Consider the following 15,242-nt stretch of genomic DNA (forward strand, 5'->3'; position numbering starts at 1 on the left):
GATCATGACAGTACCCTCCCCACAAGGAGCGCCTCCTGGCGCGATAGAGGAGGACTGGCGGGAGCGGTAGAAGTCATCAATCAGCGAGCGGTCCAGGACGTCCCGGGATGGAATCCAACTTCTCTCCTCAGGACCGTATCCCTCCCCCGTGGTCTAACATCGAGGAGCTTGCGATCCCTATAGGCTGGGGCACCCTCAATGCGGATAGGAGGGGTATCAGAATGGGGAGGGGGGGGGGGCCGGACAACAGGTTTAATACACGATACGTGAAAGACAGGGTGAATGCGCCAGAGATTGGAAGGTAATTTTAGTCTGACTGAAACAGGGCTAAGAACCTTAAGGACGCGGAACGGACCGATGAATTTGGGAGCTAGTTTACGCGACGAAGCCTGAAGAGGAAGATTAAGGGTGGATAGCCAAACCGTCTGGCCAACGGAATAGCGGGGGCTCTTAACTCGACGTTTATTAGCGGCTCGCCGAGTACGAGAACTAGTCTTGGACAGGACGGATCTGACCCTTCTCCAAGTGCGTTTAGCGCATTGAATAAAGGCTGTGACGGACGGAACCCTAGAGTCAGCCTCTTGCGAGGAGAAGAGCGGAGGTTGATAACCAAGACAGTACTCAAAAGGGGATAAACCTGTAGCAGAAGACGGGGCGGAATTGTGAGCGTACTCTGCCCAGGAAAGCTGCTCTGACCAGGTGGTGGGATTACAGAAGGCAAGACTACGGAGGAGACGTCCGATTATCTGGTTGGCTCGTTCGGCCTGACAGTTAGTTTGTGGGTGAAAACCGGAAGAGAGGCTAACCGACGCACCAATTAAACGGCAGAACTCCCTCCAGAAGAGAGAGGTGAATTGGGGAGCCCTATCGTAGACAATGTCGGTGGGGAAACCATGGATCTTAAAAATCTGGTCGACAACTATTTGGGCGGTCTCTTTAGCAGACGGAAGTTTGGGTAAAGGGATAAAGCGGGCAGCTTTAGAAAAGCAGTCAACGACAGTAAGTATCACGGAGCTCCCCTGAGAGGGGGGAAGCCCCGTGATAAAATCCATGGCGATGTGTGACCAGGGACGCGACGGTATCGGAAGCGGGCGAAGGAGCCCCGCTGGGGGTGAATTACCAGCCTTAGTCTGGGCGCAGACAGAACAAGAAGCGATGAAACGGCGTATGTCGCGCTCACGAGAGGGCCATCAGAGTCTCTGACGGATAGTGGCAATGGTGCCCCTAACGCCGGGATGGGCAAACAATTTGGAGGAGTGACCCCATTGGAGGACGGCGAGACGGGAGGAAGAGGGAAACGAATAAAAGGCCCTTAGGACAAATACGGGGAGTAACGGAGTGGGCTAGAGAGCGTTTGACTAATCGTTCAATTCCCCAGACGGCTGCACCCACCACCAGGTTCTGAGGGAGGATCCTCTCCTCCGTGGGGACGACCTCTGGTGAAGTGAACAGTCGCAAAAAGCGCATCTGGCTTAAGGTTCTTCGAACAGGGGCGGTAGGAGATTGAAAAGTCGAAACGAGTGAAAAAAAAGAGCCCAGCGAGCCTGTCGAGCGTTTAGTCGCCGAGCAGAACGGGTGTATTCTAAATTTCTATGATCTGTCCAGACAATGAACGGGACAGGAGCGCCCTCGAGCCAGTGATGCCACTCTCCTAAGGCTAGATGGATAGCCAATAGCTCGCGATTGCCGACGTCATAGTTGCGCTCAGCGGGGGTTAGACGATGCAAGAAATAAGCGCAGGGGTGAATCTTCAACGAGAAGACAACCTCGCACTGGGTCAATAATGAACGACATTCCCTGGGCTCACCGGCATAGCATGGTGGATTGTTGACTCTGGACTCAGACACGTCCTGTCTTCTGGAAGGAGATGACTCGAAGCGGAGGTGAAGGAGCCGTTGCGACATCTCAGTCATACAGACCGCAAGAGAATCCATCGCGTTGCGAGTGGCGCTCAGCTCCTCCTCATGACGGCCCATCATGGCTCCCTGGTGTTCGAGCGCTGACTGAAAGGGGTTCTCCTTTGCTGGGTCCATAATCTGGTCAGATTATTCTGTCATGGATATAGAGAGAGGACCCAAGAGCAAAAGGCGATTTAACAGTCTTTAATGAAGATTCACAGTATTCAAAGGAAACACAGGAAGCTGTTGAGGCAGAATGATCCAACACAAAGTCTCTGGGGTATAACTCCAACTGATAATAGTCTCAGCCCCACAGGAACAGAAGGTCCTTTACAGAGAAGTACCAGAAAACTGCGGACTGGACCGGCCACGGGAGATCCCGGGAGGCAGAGAGAGAGAGTGGCTGGGTGCGTTCAGAGCACCGATAGACCAACCGTGGACCACTCACGTTACTGGAGGATGAACAGAGGCGAGGTGATAAGGCAGTAAATCAGGTTGACTCTTCAGACAGGACACGATATGATGGGACTACACAGAGGTAAGGAGAAAGGTTATGGGTAAACAACATCAGGCAATAATCTGACAAAGAGCAGAGGAAAGGAAAGCCTTGAAATAGAGAGTCTAATCAGAGAAGGTAGGAAACAGGTGCGGAGAGAGCGCGGAGATGAGATGATAGAGAACAGCTGAAGGTGAGTGGGATAATGAGCTAGAATGCGAGCGTGAAATGAAAGGCTAATGAGCAAGAGCGGGTGAGAGCGAAAGCAAGAGAGAGAGAGAATACCAGGATCATGACACAATAGCAAATAACATTGCAACCCTTTACAGAGGTAGATGAGATTTTTTTGTGTTAAACTAATTAAGCATCCTTACAAAAGAGAGTGGTGGGGGCTGACTTTGAGGGCTCTGCTGGGCCTGGTATACCTGATATTGCACTGGGACAGATTTGAAAGGCTTTGTCTGAGATGAAGGTAGCCCCACAAATGGTGGTTGGTACTGACTTGGTTGCTCTGCCTCTTGAGCATTATACAACATATTCATGATATTTCTCCTTAGTTTTAGCTGCAGTGCTCTATCTTTAACATTTCTCAGCTCATTTGCTACTTGCTGGCCAAACATCTTCAGACATTCATTTGCGGCAGATAGTGTTGAATGCACCTGTTTTAACAATGTGAATTTTGCCATCTCAATATTACAGTCTGATGGCTTTGCCTTGGTTCTGGCTTACCTAGGCCTTTTCAGGACATTTCAGACCATAGGCCATTATCAATGGTGCACACATCAAGCATGTGATCATTTTCTACTTGGCTGTCCTCTGTTGGTCCAACGTCCTCTGGGTCAGAGTCAAGCTATAAACAGCACAGGTAAAGACAACAGTTTAGAAGTGAAGACTTTGTCAATTTTGTGTAGGTAATTAACTTTCACAATTACATTTATTCATTTAGCTGACACCTTTGTCAAAATTTCCTTACACTGAACTTAACAGAATGAAGGATAACAATGAAGTTACAATGTAATAAGTACCCTCAGTCAAAGAATACTTACTACCTTTGCATGCAAATATAAAATCAGAGGATGACAGAGCAGAGTGCAATTTAAGGCAAGGGATACAAGACAAGACAACTTTTACTCTCAGAGTTGATTCGGTGGGTCTGTGTGTCACATGGGCCTTTAAAAAATCCAGATAAAAGATATAATATAATATTATAAATACAGCTTCACAATGCTCATATGATCAGAAAATACTGCCAGACTAATTTTTAGTCTTTAGTGAATCATTTCAAAGCGTGATTTTAACAATTATTTTAAAGTATGAAGTGCATAATTTCACAGGCTCATGTGAGCATCCAGGATACACAACAAAGGCTGTTTTTATACAAGAACGAACACTTCACACAGTAGTGTTACACTTACCAGTGGACTGTGTCGATTTCGAATCAGAAGTTAAACTTTGTTGCTGTTCCCGTCTTGAAGAGTAGAAAAAAAAAAGTTGTTACAAAACCGTTTCTTTATTGGATCAAAACAAATTACAGTTACATGTTTTAGTGAACAATTTTAACAACTAAGTTAAAAGGGATCAACATAATTTTACCTCAGACTGTAACTTGGACCACCTCACATGCAAATGAACCAACAGGGATATTTACAATTACCAAACATAGGAATTTGAAAATATATAACCTTTCTAATCCAAATAAATAATTTGAAATATTGATCTGAAGTGAAATTTAACATCAGATTGATAAAACGACAAATAAAAGCACATTTATGTTTACCTTTGGCTTAGCACCAGTAGTCAGATGTCTGTTACTGTTTGAATTTCCAAATAATGTTAAGTTAGCTCCTTCCCGTTGTGAAGGTCGTTCGTTGGTTAGGTAATTTTTATCTCTGTAAGTTTATAAAGTGTCCTCAATGTAGAAATATATAAATTATAGTTTTGCGGTAGTTATATCTTCAGTCTTTTGTAATAAACATAATTATTCTTTTTTTCTTCATGGTTATTTGCACCATCACTCTTTTACGTGCTTTTTTTTTGCCATCACGTGCATATCAATCACGTAACATCACCTTAACGTCCCTACGTGGTTTGAATACAATGTATTTCATTCAATTTAAATATGTTTTACATTTATTATTGAATATTATATAATATTATTATTATATAATGATACTAATATAATAAATATTAATGCATCATATAAATTAAATATGTTAAATATATTTATTACATTTAAATCTAATTATCTATATAAAATAAATTGCATTTTAATATATTTTAATCTATTTAATTAACTATATTTCATTTATAGATAAACTGCTGTTTCTGTCAATGCACCAGTGAAATACCACTCAAATATATAAATAAATCCATGGAAGATTTTAAATGGTCACATTATGGTGCTTTAATTAGGCGTATGTTTTTAAACATTTAAGTATTACATTTTTAACACTTAAATGTTTCAGAAGACTAGGCTACATGTGATATTTAAATCAGAAATCAAAGGATGCTTTGTGTTTATATATATATATATATATATAAGTTATTTCGATTTTCTGAACCTTTTCTGCACATATACAGACGTCCAAGAAAATCCTCGACGGTCAAATTTTGAACCTCATATCTACGTTCAAGTGACGTCGTCCAGATACGAACCGGATTTGCACGTCGAGTATACCAACGTCAGACGTCCAGATATGGTCCAGACCGACCGACGCGATTTAGACTTGATCTGCACGTCGGATAGACGTCTCATGTTTGTTGGGAATCTAAAAATAAATAATCTTTATGATGTATTTATTTATTTATTTATTTACTGGCATTAATAATCTCAGACCTAATACATTTTATTTAAGCACACACACACACACACACACACACACACTTCTGTCCCACCCACTTCTTTCAAAGTTATCTAGGCTACGCCACTGAGAAAGACCCATCTCTGAACACTGTGAAGCAAAGCTGACTTCTGTCTTATTTATCGGTGAGTCCAGAATGTTCTTCTCATGATATGATGCTGTCATATTAGTAACTGTATTATATGTGTGTGTTCTGTGTTTGCTATTTAAGTCGAGTTTATTGTGAGGTTTAACTAATGCATGGCTAACGTTTATCATGAAATGTATTTATGAATCTATGATTAACATCGAAGTCATTATAGTAGACAGTAAATGAAGTTATAGAGAGAGATTTCGCTCTTCATCTTCTTTTACTCGTTAGATTGGGCGGGTGTTTGTAAATCTAATGTGTCTTTCTGCTATTTTTAACTGTACAGAAACAGCTCGTTTTGCTTCTTAATATTGCAAACTGCTGTTTCTTATCATATTAATAACACGTATTGTCTCAATGTTGGCAGCACAAACAGTTCTCTACAGCGGACAGAAGTCTTGCTCAATCTTTTGTTTTTCTCAAACAATGTTCCTCACAGGAAAGTTGTGTCATGACACGCAAAAATGAGTTGGGAAAGACATTTGATGGAGAAATAACGAAATGCTCGGGAGTTGTTGTCGATATAGAGTTAGAGACGGTGAATGTGGTTAACAGTTGAGTCGCATCACAAACACAATGACACGTGAAATAAATCACCATCGTGTTTTAAATCAGAGAGACTTGATTAAGTGCTGGAAATAACAGATGATGTCACGAAACAATTACAGTTAAACTACTGCATCCAGATGTTTTTGATAACTTTAAAAGTATTCACATTTTCACGCTTTTCTTTCCCTAAATATTCAGCTGCAGATCTCAGTTTAAAAGATTCAGTTTGTTTTATTCTATTTAATTCTATTCTATTTAATCAGTTTAAATGCTTCAGTTTTTTTTATATTTTATTATTATAATATAAACCTAATAAATAATTTACCTTAAAAAGGTGTGTGTGTGTATGTGTATATATATATATATATATATATATATATATATATATATATATATATACTATATTAGGGCTGGGCGATATACAAAAAAAATGATATCTCGATATTGTCAAATTTTTTACGATATTCGATATATATCTCGATATGTTTGCATTTGCATTTAAATAATAAAAAATAAAACATGATTTTCTTTTGCCCATTAAAAAAAAAAAAAAAACCCATTTAGATTAAACAGCTAATTTAAGCAGTTAAAAAATCTAGACCAAGAGATCACTTACTGCTTTTTATTAAATGAATACATGTAGGCCTATATGTAACTGAAGCAGTGCAAATTAAGTAACAGTTACAGAAAGTGCATTCTGTCAACTTTTTAGTGCATGCAATTCACAATTTAAAATATGCAACTGGGATAAGTATTTTATTTTAATTTTTTTAACAAGTTTTTAAGCTAAGAACACAAGTCTGTCAACTGTCTGTGGTTTTAAGAGAAGCTCTGTGGCATGAAACTATGTTCTTACTGACACTAAAAACCCTCTTAGATGGGGAGCTAGTTGCTGAAGCACATAGCTATTTCTTATATATAAATATATATAAATGAATACTAGGGCTGTGACGGTTGCCGTGACAACCGCGTCACCGCGGTGGTCGGTTGCTACCGCGGTTGTCTACTGCCACCGGTGGTAGTGCACGTGACGTCACAAACATAATACAAAGTTTTGTATATAAGTGTAATAACTGTAATAGTTGCAAATTCTAAGTCTATGGTAATTAACAAATTACCTCAAACACAGCGTTTCCTTTAGATTGGCAGATTTGAGCGCGGGAAAATACAGTTTATACATTCAACAAATTAATTTAGTGTTGGGCGATGGATCTTGTTGGGAAAGCAAATACCACCTCACCGATCTGGAGTCATCTGCATTCATGTCACCCATCAGCGTTTGCACAAGTTCTCGTGATCCCAAACGCTGGCTGGTCAGGTTTGGTGAGGCTTTCTCCAAACTGGCCAAATACAAACGAGACCGCGATAAATAAAAGATGGTAACAAGAAATATGGCAAAGATTCCTATTTCAAAGAGAGCGCGGACAGATGAGTTACTGAGCTTGCTTGGTGGCGGAAAAGTTAACCGGACGCAACACAACAGCGTTGCGACAGGTTTAGTCTGTCTAGTATCTATACAGGACATTTGAACTCTGTGTCAGTAGCCTACGTCACAGACCGGACGGGGATTTATCATATCGTGTTGTGCTGCATCCAGTGTAGCATCACTGATTATAATGAGTATTTTGTCGCGCTGCGTCGCTCGCGTCCGTTAGACAGGGTGTATTTAACTTTCTTATTTAGGCTACTTTCTTGTAGCCTAAATAAACATTATTTCTTTGATATTTATTTTAGTGTTTTGCAGGCGGCGTTCACTGACAGAAGTGCTCAAATAAATAGGATGTGTTAGATGAGTGAGACAGTGCTGGGCTGATTTCTAGACGTGCATACATATAAATATATCCTGTATATAATATATATAAAATATATTACATGCATGCACAGTTTAAGTCAGCTTTAATCACCTTTTTTGGTAATTCCATGAATTAACTGACCACGACACTGCTTGCACATAGTTTATTTCACAGTTTGATATGAAAGGATACGCACAAAGGAAGCACGCACCGCCTTTGAGCACAGGACCGTCCGCGCTCGCTTAACTTGCACCTGATAATAAAGTGAAGTGGAGCGCGTGTCTGAAACGTCTCCTGTTCAGTCATTCTGCGAGTCTGCGACTGAATAAATTCACTTCTTGTCATGAGAAAAAGTGACAGAAGCAGCAGTTGTGAGTGGGTGGCCATCCCCGCCCCTACGTAAAATAATTTGAATAAGTTAAACTGGAAAAAAATTATCGCCTTGGATAATGAGCAAATTTTGACACTAATATATATATATATATATATATATATATATATATATATATATATATATATATATATATATATTATTATTATTTTTTTTCAAGCACCGCGCCACCGGCGGATGTTGGTCCATGACTACCGCGGAGGTAAAAATGAGCAACCGTCACAGCCCTAATGAATACCAAAGACTTTTGCATTTTCTCTGTCTATATTATGGAAACTGGTAAACATATCAGTGAAATTCCCTAATAGTAATTCCAAATGGCTATAGCCTATGTTTCTCTATTCAAACATTAGCGGTCGAGTAAGTGCATTTATTTTAAGATCACAAACGCAAACAATACAGTTGAGATCTCACGACAGAACACAGACCGGCTGAACGACGCTTTCATTAGATCGCTCAATTCCAGCTTGTTAGTGTTTTCAGACTACCGTCAGCGGCTCTTCCGCAATGAGGAGTGAGCACGTGCGCATGGTTGCCAGATTGCTTAAAATAAGCAAACACCGGGCAGAAAATGTATCCTTGTAACAGTGGAGCTCTGATTGGGAGATTTAAACTCTTGTTATCTGGCAACCGCTATCATTACAGCTCTCGTAGTAGAGGGGCGTAGAGCAGTCAGCAGTTACAGGTTCCTTTTTTGGACATTCGGCGCGTTCTTTTGGGAAAGTATGCTTGAATTTGAAATATTTGATATTCCCGATATATTCAAATTGTACATCGTCGTCAAAATTATTCCGATATTATCGCTAATATTCGATATATCGCCCAGCCCTAGTATATATATATATATATTAGGGGTGTAACGGTTCACAAAATTCACGGTTCGGTTCGATACAATACACTGTTGTCACGGTTCGGTTCGGTACGTTTTAGATACAGCAAAAAGAAAAAATTGGCAGATAAATTTCCTTGATTTTTAAAAAATGTTTTATTTATTCAAACTAACAAAGTATGTTTTTTTTTTTTTACATTGAACAATGATGGAGCTATTCTTTACCCATCTTCTATAGTGTTTTCTTAGCAGCATACTGTATAAAACAAAAACAGCTCCTTATAAAAAAATTAAAATTTTATATTATTGTAGTAGTTATGACCAAATACAAAGATGTAACTTTTTATATGGAACTCTATAACTCTTTATATTGAGTGTGTTTTTACTCAATTGGTCCTCTATAGGGCTTATGTTTTTTGGAACAAAGCAGGAGTTACGGTCTGTCTGAAATGGGCTCGTGAAGGAATATTGTAACTGGGCTCAATTACATTAAGCATGTTCTTAAAACCTACGTTTTCCACTACAGAGTGGGCCTTTCACACAGGACGCGGTATGCGCGGCGCTTGCCGCTGGGTTCAGCGTTGCCCTTCAGATACAACGCGATTTGCGCTGCGCTATGTCGTAGGCGGAGTTTTAAAAACTTTTAGCGGGAGCTCTATCATAGTCTGTTGTTCCTTGAATGGAGATATGTCTCCATGACTCAGCTTTCCTGACGATGTCTCTATACTACCTCAAACTTGTATCGTACAGCTCAGGAAATTGTCCTGTGTGAAAGGCCCATAAAGGCGCTCGCTCACTCAGTACGCGCTGAAGGCTCGTTGCAAAATGGCTAATGCGTTTAACAGACCAGAAATAGAAGATCCTCCAATAACCAACAGGTCTGGTGTTTGGGTGCACTTTGGATTCCCTGTAAGCTATAATGGTGATGATAGAATCAATGGTAAATAGTAAGGTCTCATATCCGCGGCTATAACGTAAATGTAGCCTACCAATCGCTGTGGTGATGTCTTTTGCCCTGTTTGAATCCGTTGGAAATGTCTGTCTAAATGCTGCGGGGATAGTTTGTTGCGTGTATGTTTCTCCTTTTTTCCGTCTTTTCCCAGATACTGACACACTAAGGTGATGTCGGTGTAAATGAGTTGACATGTTTCAAGTATTCCCGCTGGTGTTTTTTTTTTTTTTTTTTTGTATTCCCGCTGGTTTACCCTAGATGCGACATATCGTTGTTTTTTTTATCCACCACTCTCTTGCCATCACCATTATAGCTTACAGGGAATCCAAATTGCACCCAAACACCAGACCTGTTGGTTATTGGAGGATCTTCTATTTCTGGTCTGTTAAACGCATTGGCCATTTTGCAACGAGCCTTCAGCGTGTATTACTGAGTGAGCGGGCGCCTGACTGAGTAGCCTAACATAAACATATAAGTTGGTGTTTTTTTCTTCTTCGGGGGTGTCAGGGGTGTTGCCTGTTACGTCGTTTGGGTTATTGGGCTACCTTGTTGAACGCATATCATTATATTTCACAATTTTTTATTTATTTTCCAAATATAATTAATTAGTCCAAAGAACCTTTCGGTCCATAATGCGTACCGCGTACCGAACCGAAAGCCTCGTACCGAACGGTTCAATACGAATACGTGTATCGTTACTCCCCTAATATATATATATATATATATATATATATATATATATATATATATATATATTAGGGCTGTCACAATATTAGATTTTTCATATCACGGTTATTGTGGCCATAAGAATTCACAATGTCGATATATCGTGATATCTATAGAAACCTTGGGGTGGGGAAGATATCAGTCAAATTATTTTTTACTTTGTTTTTTTAGTTTTTCTTTTTCACCCAACGAGCATAATATTGATACTGATAAACGCAGGGCACAAGACTCTGGCTTTCTCCGTCTTCTTTGAAGCTCTTATGAAATAACAAGAGAGAAAATACTGTCAAGTTCAACAGTATGATGAATAAATATTAATGGTAACACTTTACAATAAGGTGGCATTTGTTAACATGAATGTATTAGGGTCATTGACGGATAAGACTTTTTTAATAGGCCAATTTTAAAATACCATAAAAAGTGGATATGTTTGGCCATTTTCTAAACATTTTGAATGTAGTGTACACATGCCTTTATAAAGAAAAGTAAAAAAAATTGACATTTTAGTGTTTTTACACTTAAGTTAATAATACATAGCCTTAAAAAAGTAATCTGGGGCAACCGTAATATATCTGAAAATTCACATTTTTATGTGTCATTAAGACTAGTTGAACATCAGTAAGTAGATAAACTGATGAAGAAAGATAAACTTTAGTGCCCTTTCATTTTATGAAAAACCATTATTTCACAAGTTTATTCTATAATATCAGTCTCCCTCATAATCCAGTTACAATACTGATTTTTACTTTAAAAGCAAAAAAAAACTGAATTAGCATTTATACAGATATTACACATTCAACAATAGCATACCACTGATTAATATTTGAGGCTAAACTGATGGATATTTGGTTATGAATTTATTCATTCATTTGTTGGTTACCCCACATGACATATGGTCGCCCCAAATGATAAGAAAACCACAGGTATAAAAAATTCTGTTAAAATGTACACAAAAGAGTTCAAGACGAAAGAAAATTTAACTTTTTATTCAAATAACATTTCAACATTTAAATATAACAAATCAGAAGGACATTAACATTTAAAATTATATAAATTTTATTGCAACACACATTAAATGCTTCAAGAACTTAAGAAGCTGAGTAAAGAATCTCTTTTTTGGAACCTTTTTGATTCATTGGACAGGGATGAACACTACTTGCATCTCAATTAACCTTTCAACATTCAAATATCACAAATAATACGTTTCTTTTTCTGGACCCATTTAGCCACATAAGGCAGTGATGAACACGACTTGCATTTATCTAAGCTGAGGTATTTCTGAACTTCACCCAATCTTGGAGAGTCAGCTTTGAGAAGCGTGATGTTGCTGGCTCAGGCTCTGAGATCACAGCATGCACATCTTTTCTGTAGTAGAAAATTAAATCTACAGTTTGTGGCCACATGAAGATGTTTTTGTCACCAGATTGTAGCATACAATTGACCTGCACTTCTTCTCCCACAACCTCAAGCACTTGGCCAACATAAGGCTTTTCATCATAAATGACAATAACAAACTTGCCACAAAGATCTAGATTTTCTTGTTCCCTAGGTGGTTGAGGAGGAGAGCTTGGGGGATTCTCAGTGTTGCACACAGTGCGTCTCACTCTCAGGTCTACTGTTACAGGCTTGTAACAAGGGCATGGACTCCTCTCTGTTTTCCTACAGAATCATGACACAGTCCTGTGAGTGATCTGTGAAGGCTGGGTAGACCAAACCTGGTGTATTTTAAAGGTGCCCTTCACAGCCTCCAAGTTGTCAGGAATTAGCTCATCACACTTTTCAATGCTTTCTCTGTTTACCCAATAGTGTGTGATGCTTGAGCCTAATCAGCTTTCTCTCTTTTGCCAGTTTCTTCCCCCCTTTTGGCTTGAGCCTCTCACTGTGGTTTAACCGTTCTTTTGCCCTCGTCTCACCTTTTCTGGCCCTTTCCTTTTCTTTTCTCATCTTTGCCAGTTGTTTCCTCAGATTTATGTTTAGCTTTATTAATCCATGCTTCTCAGCCTGCAGTCGTTTACAACGTTTCTCAGCTTTCTTTTCTCTATCTTTTCTCTCTGGTGTGGAGGACATCTGTGGATGGAAATCCTCATTTTGAGGTGGAGCATCCACCACCACACACCCCCCCTGGACTCTCTTGCTGCCCCTCCACTCCTTCTACACCTGCTGGATCTGGCAGAGTGTTCTCTATGGATTGAGGTGTCAGATCCAACATTGACTTCTCCATCTTTCTTCTCTCCCTGTATCCTCTGGATGCAGCCTTCCACTTGTTTCTCAGATTATTCCTCTCCCTTTCTGATAACTCATCTGACTTCACATATGGAATCTTCCCCTCATGCTTTCTTTTTTGGTAGCTGAAACAATAGTGTAGAGTTGTTCATCAACAACAAGATAAACATTCTACACCTGTGCTCTTTCCTCCTTATTCTGAACCTACTCTCTTTAGAGAACAGCTGTTTCGGTGACTAATGTTTAATAGCTCATTGTAGCATACAGTCTAAACTGTTTATTTGATCTACCCTGGTCTCCTACTTTCTGTAGCTCTAGTGACTCTAGCTCACTGCTACAGAAGCTCTTTTTTCTTTACCTCTCTCTTTTCCTTGCAAGATACTCTGCTCTTGCTGCAGGGTTGGAGTTGACTTTCTGTCTATGACGAGCAGTCTTCTCTTTGCTTGTTAGTCGTGCCATCTAGGTAATAGGTAAAATAGGTTAAAACTTGTTTTAGGGGGCGTGGCTTGGCCGCAATGGAGTGAGGCTGTGTTTGACGCGAGCTCCCGTTGAACCTCTATTTTAACAAAAACGTAAGGTGTATTCCTTTCCGTAAAAAACAGTGAATTATTACCGAACTCCATCGGATAGTGGAACAAGTCCACGGCGGGGACCTGATGGACACGAGGCTGAAGAAATTTAAGTATACTGAAACCTCTAAAACAAGGCCCAATACCTCCTCGGACCAGAGTGCTGCCAAGAGCCCAGCTAAAGCGACCCCGCCCTCACCTGCGCCGCGTGAGATGGATGTAGAAGTATTGAAATCAGAAATCCTTCTCTCTGAAAGCGGACATCTCAGCGGTGATAAGGTCAGAGCTGAAAAATGCTTTCGCTGACGACTTCGAAATGCTCAAGAATGAGCTGAAGGAGGTGAAAACGGAGATAATAAATAACACCGCGGCGCTGAAGTCTGAGATCGACCAGGTGAAAGTTAGCATCAAGGAGGTAGGGGGGGGGGGCTATCAGCTTGGTCAGATGAAGTGGCTGCTTTACAAAATTCTGTGAGTGAGATGAAGGCAGAAATGGCAGAACTGAAATCGAAGTGTGAGGATATGGAAGGGCGGATGAGGAGATGTAACATAAGAATCATTGGTGTACCCGAAACTCCCAACTCCAGCACTACAACCTCTGTATCAAAGCTGCTATCTGAAGTGCTACAGTTGGATAAAGAGCCGTTAATCGACCGCTCGCACCGGAGCTTAGGGCCGAAGAAGCCGGGCGGAAAACCTCGCGCCATCGTTGCTAAGCTTCATTATTACCAAGATTGTGTCCAGGTACTACGATGCGCTCGCACCCGGGGTCCTCTCCGTTTCAACGGGGAACCAATTACCATCTTCCCGGACTACACGGCAACTGTGGCTAAAGCTCGGGCTGCATTCACAGAGGTGAGGAAACTGCTTCGCGACCGACAGGGAGTCCGGTACGGGATTTTGTTTCCAGCGCGTTTTCGGGTCACGTACAGAGGGGAGGACAGGGAGTTTACTGACCCGGACAAAGCTATGACTTATGTCAAGAAGAATATTCTCCCTTCCACGGAGGCCGCAGAATGTTCATGAGACTGATATTTTCAACTGAGCATAATACCTTTGTCGTTTTACGGGTATGGTAAACATGTGTATATTACTGTGCCAGATGTCATGAGGTACAAGTTCACAACACAATGTTTACTTTTCTCTGTATACTGTCCCAATGTTGACCACCTTGAACTATATGCCCATAGATTATATGCCCATAGATTGACATACTATCTTTTTTGGTTCAGCTTGGCTTAGCCCAAGCTAAAATGAAAGGCACGTTGCCTCTGTTCCTGATCATTTTTTTAGGCCAATTATGTCAGTCATAGATGGCTTTCTGTAAAGAGTCATTACACCTGATTTAATGTTATTTAAGGAAGTTAACGCAGTTTAGTCTTGATACTCAGTGTGATAAATATATTTTATATATAAGTTTACCGAGCATGGTACTGAATTGTTTTACTCTACACTTTACCATCTCTATTTTATTTTTGTTGGAGGCTCGACGGGAGCCTGAGTGCTTGGCTTTAGCGTTCCCAACCACAAGTACTTAATGTGTGGATTTTTTTCTGAGGGTTTTTGTGATCACCTTGTACATTTGGGTGATGAGGAGGGGACGGGGGAGGGTGGGACTACTGGACCGATCTACGAACTGGTGCTACTTTGCCAGACTTTTATTTTATTTTTGTGTACGTTTGTTTTTTATGTTCTTGTATCTTTGGGTTTCATATATGGTGCTCACTTCTCTGTATACACAATATGGCCAATATAAATAATACAAGAGGTTATGATGGTTGCCCTGTTAACTTCATAAGCTGGAATGTTAAATCACTTAATCATC

The 15,242-nt window shown here is 40.2% G+C and overlaps 2 protein-coding genes across 2 annotated transcripts in view; both read left to right on the plus strand.

The window, feature by feature from the left end:
• The window catches only part of LOC132106138 (membrane-spanning 4-domains subfamily A member 4A-like), a 144,090-nt gene that overhangs the window by 87,830 nt on the left and 41,018 nt on the right, over window positions 1-15,242 (plus strand). The window lies entirely within an intron of this gene.
• Window positions 5,271-15,242, plus strand: part of LOC132106156 (membrane-spanning 4-domains subfamily A member 4A-like) — a 50,124-nt gene continuing 40,152 nt past the window's right edge. The window contains exon 1 of the mRNA XM_059511814.1: window positions 5,271-5,380. The gene's annotated coding sequence lies outside the window, so the exon portion shown is untranslated. The remainder of the gene's footprint in view (window positions 5,381-15,242) is intronic.

This window comes from Carassius carassius, chromosome 26 (assembly GCF_963082965.1).
Source record: "Carassius carassius chromosome 26, fCarCar2.1, whole genome shotgun sequence".
In the NCBI taxonomy this organism is placed as follows: Eukaryota; Metazoa; Chordata; class Actinopteri; order Cypriniformes; family Cyprinidae; genus Carassius; species Carassius carassius.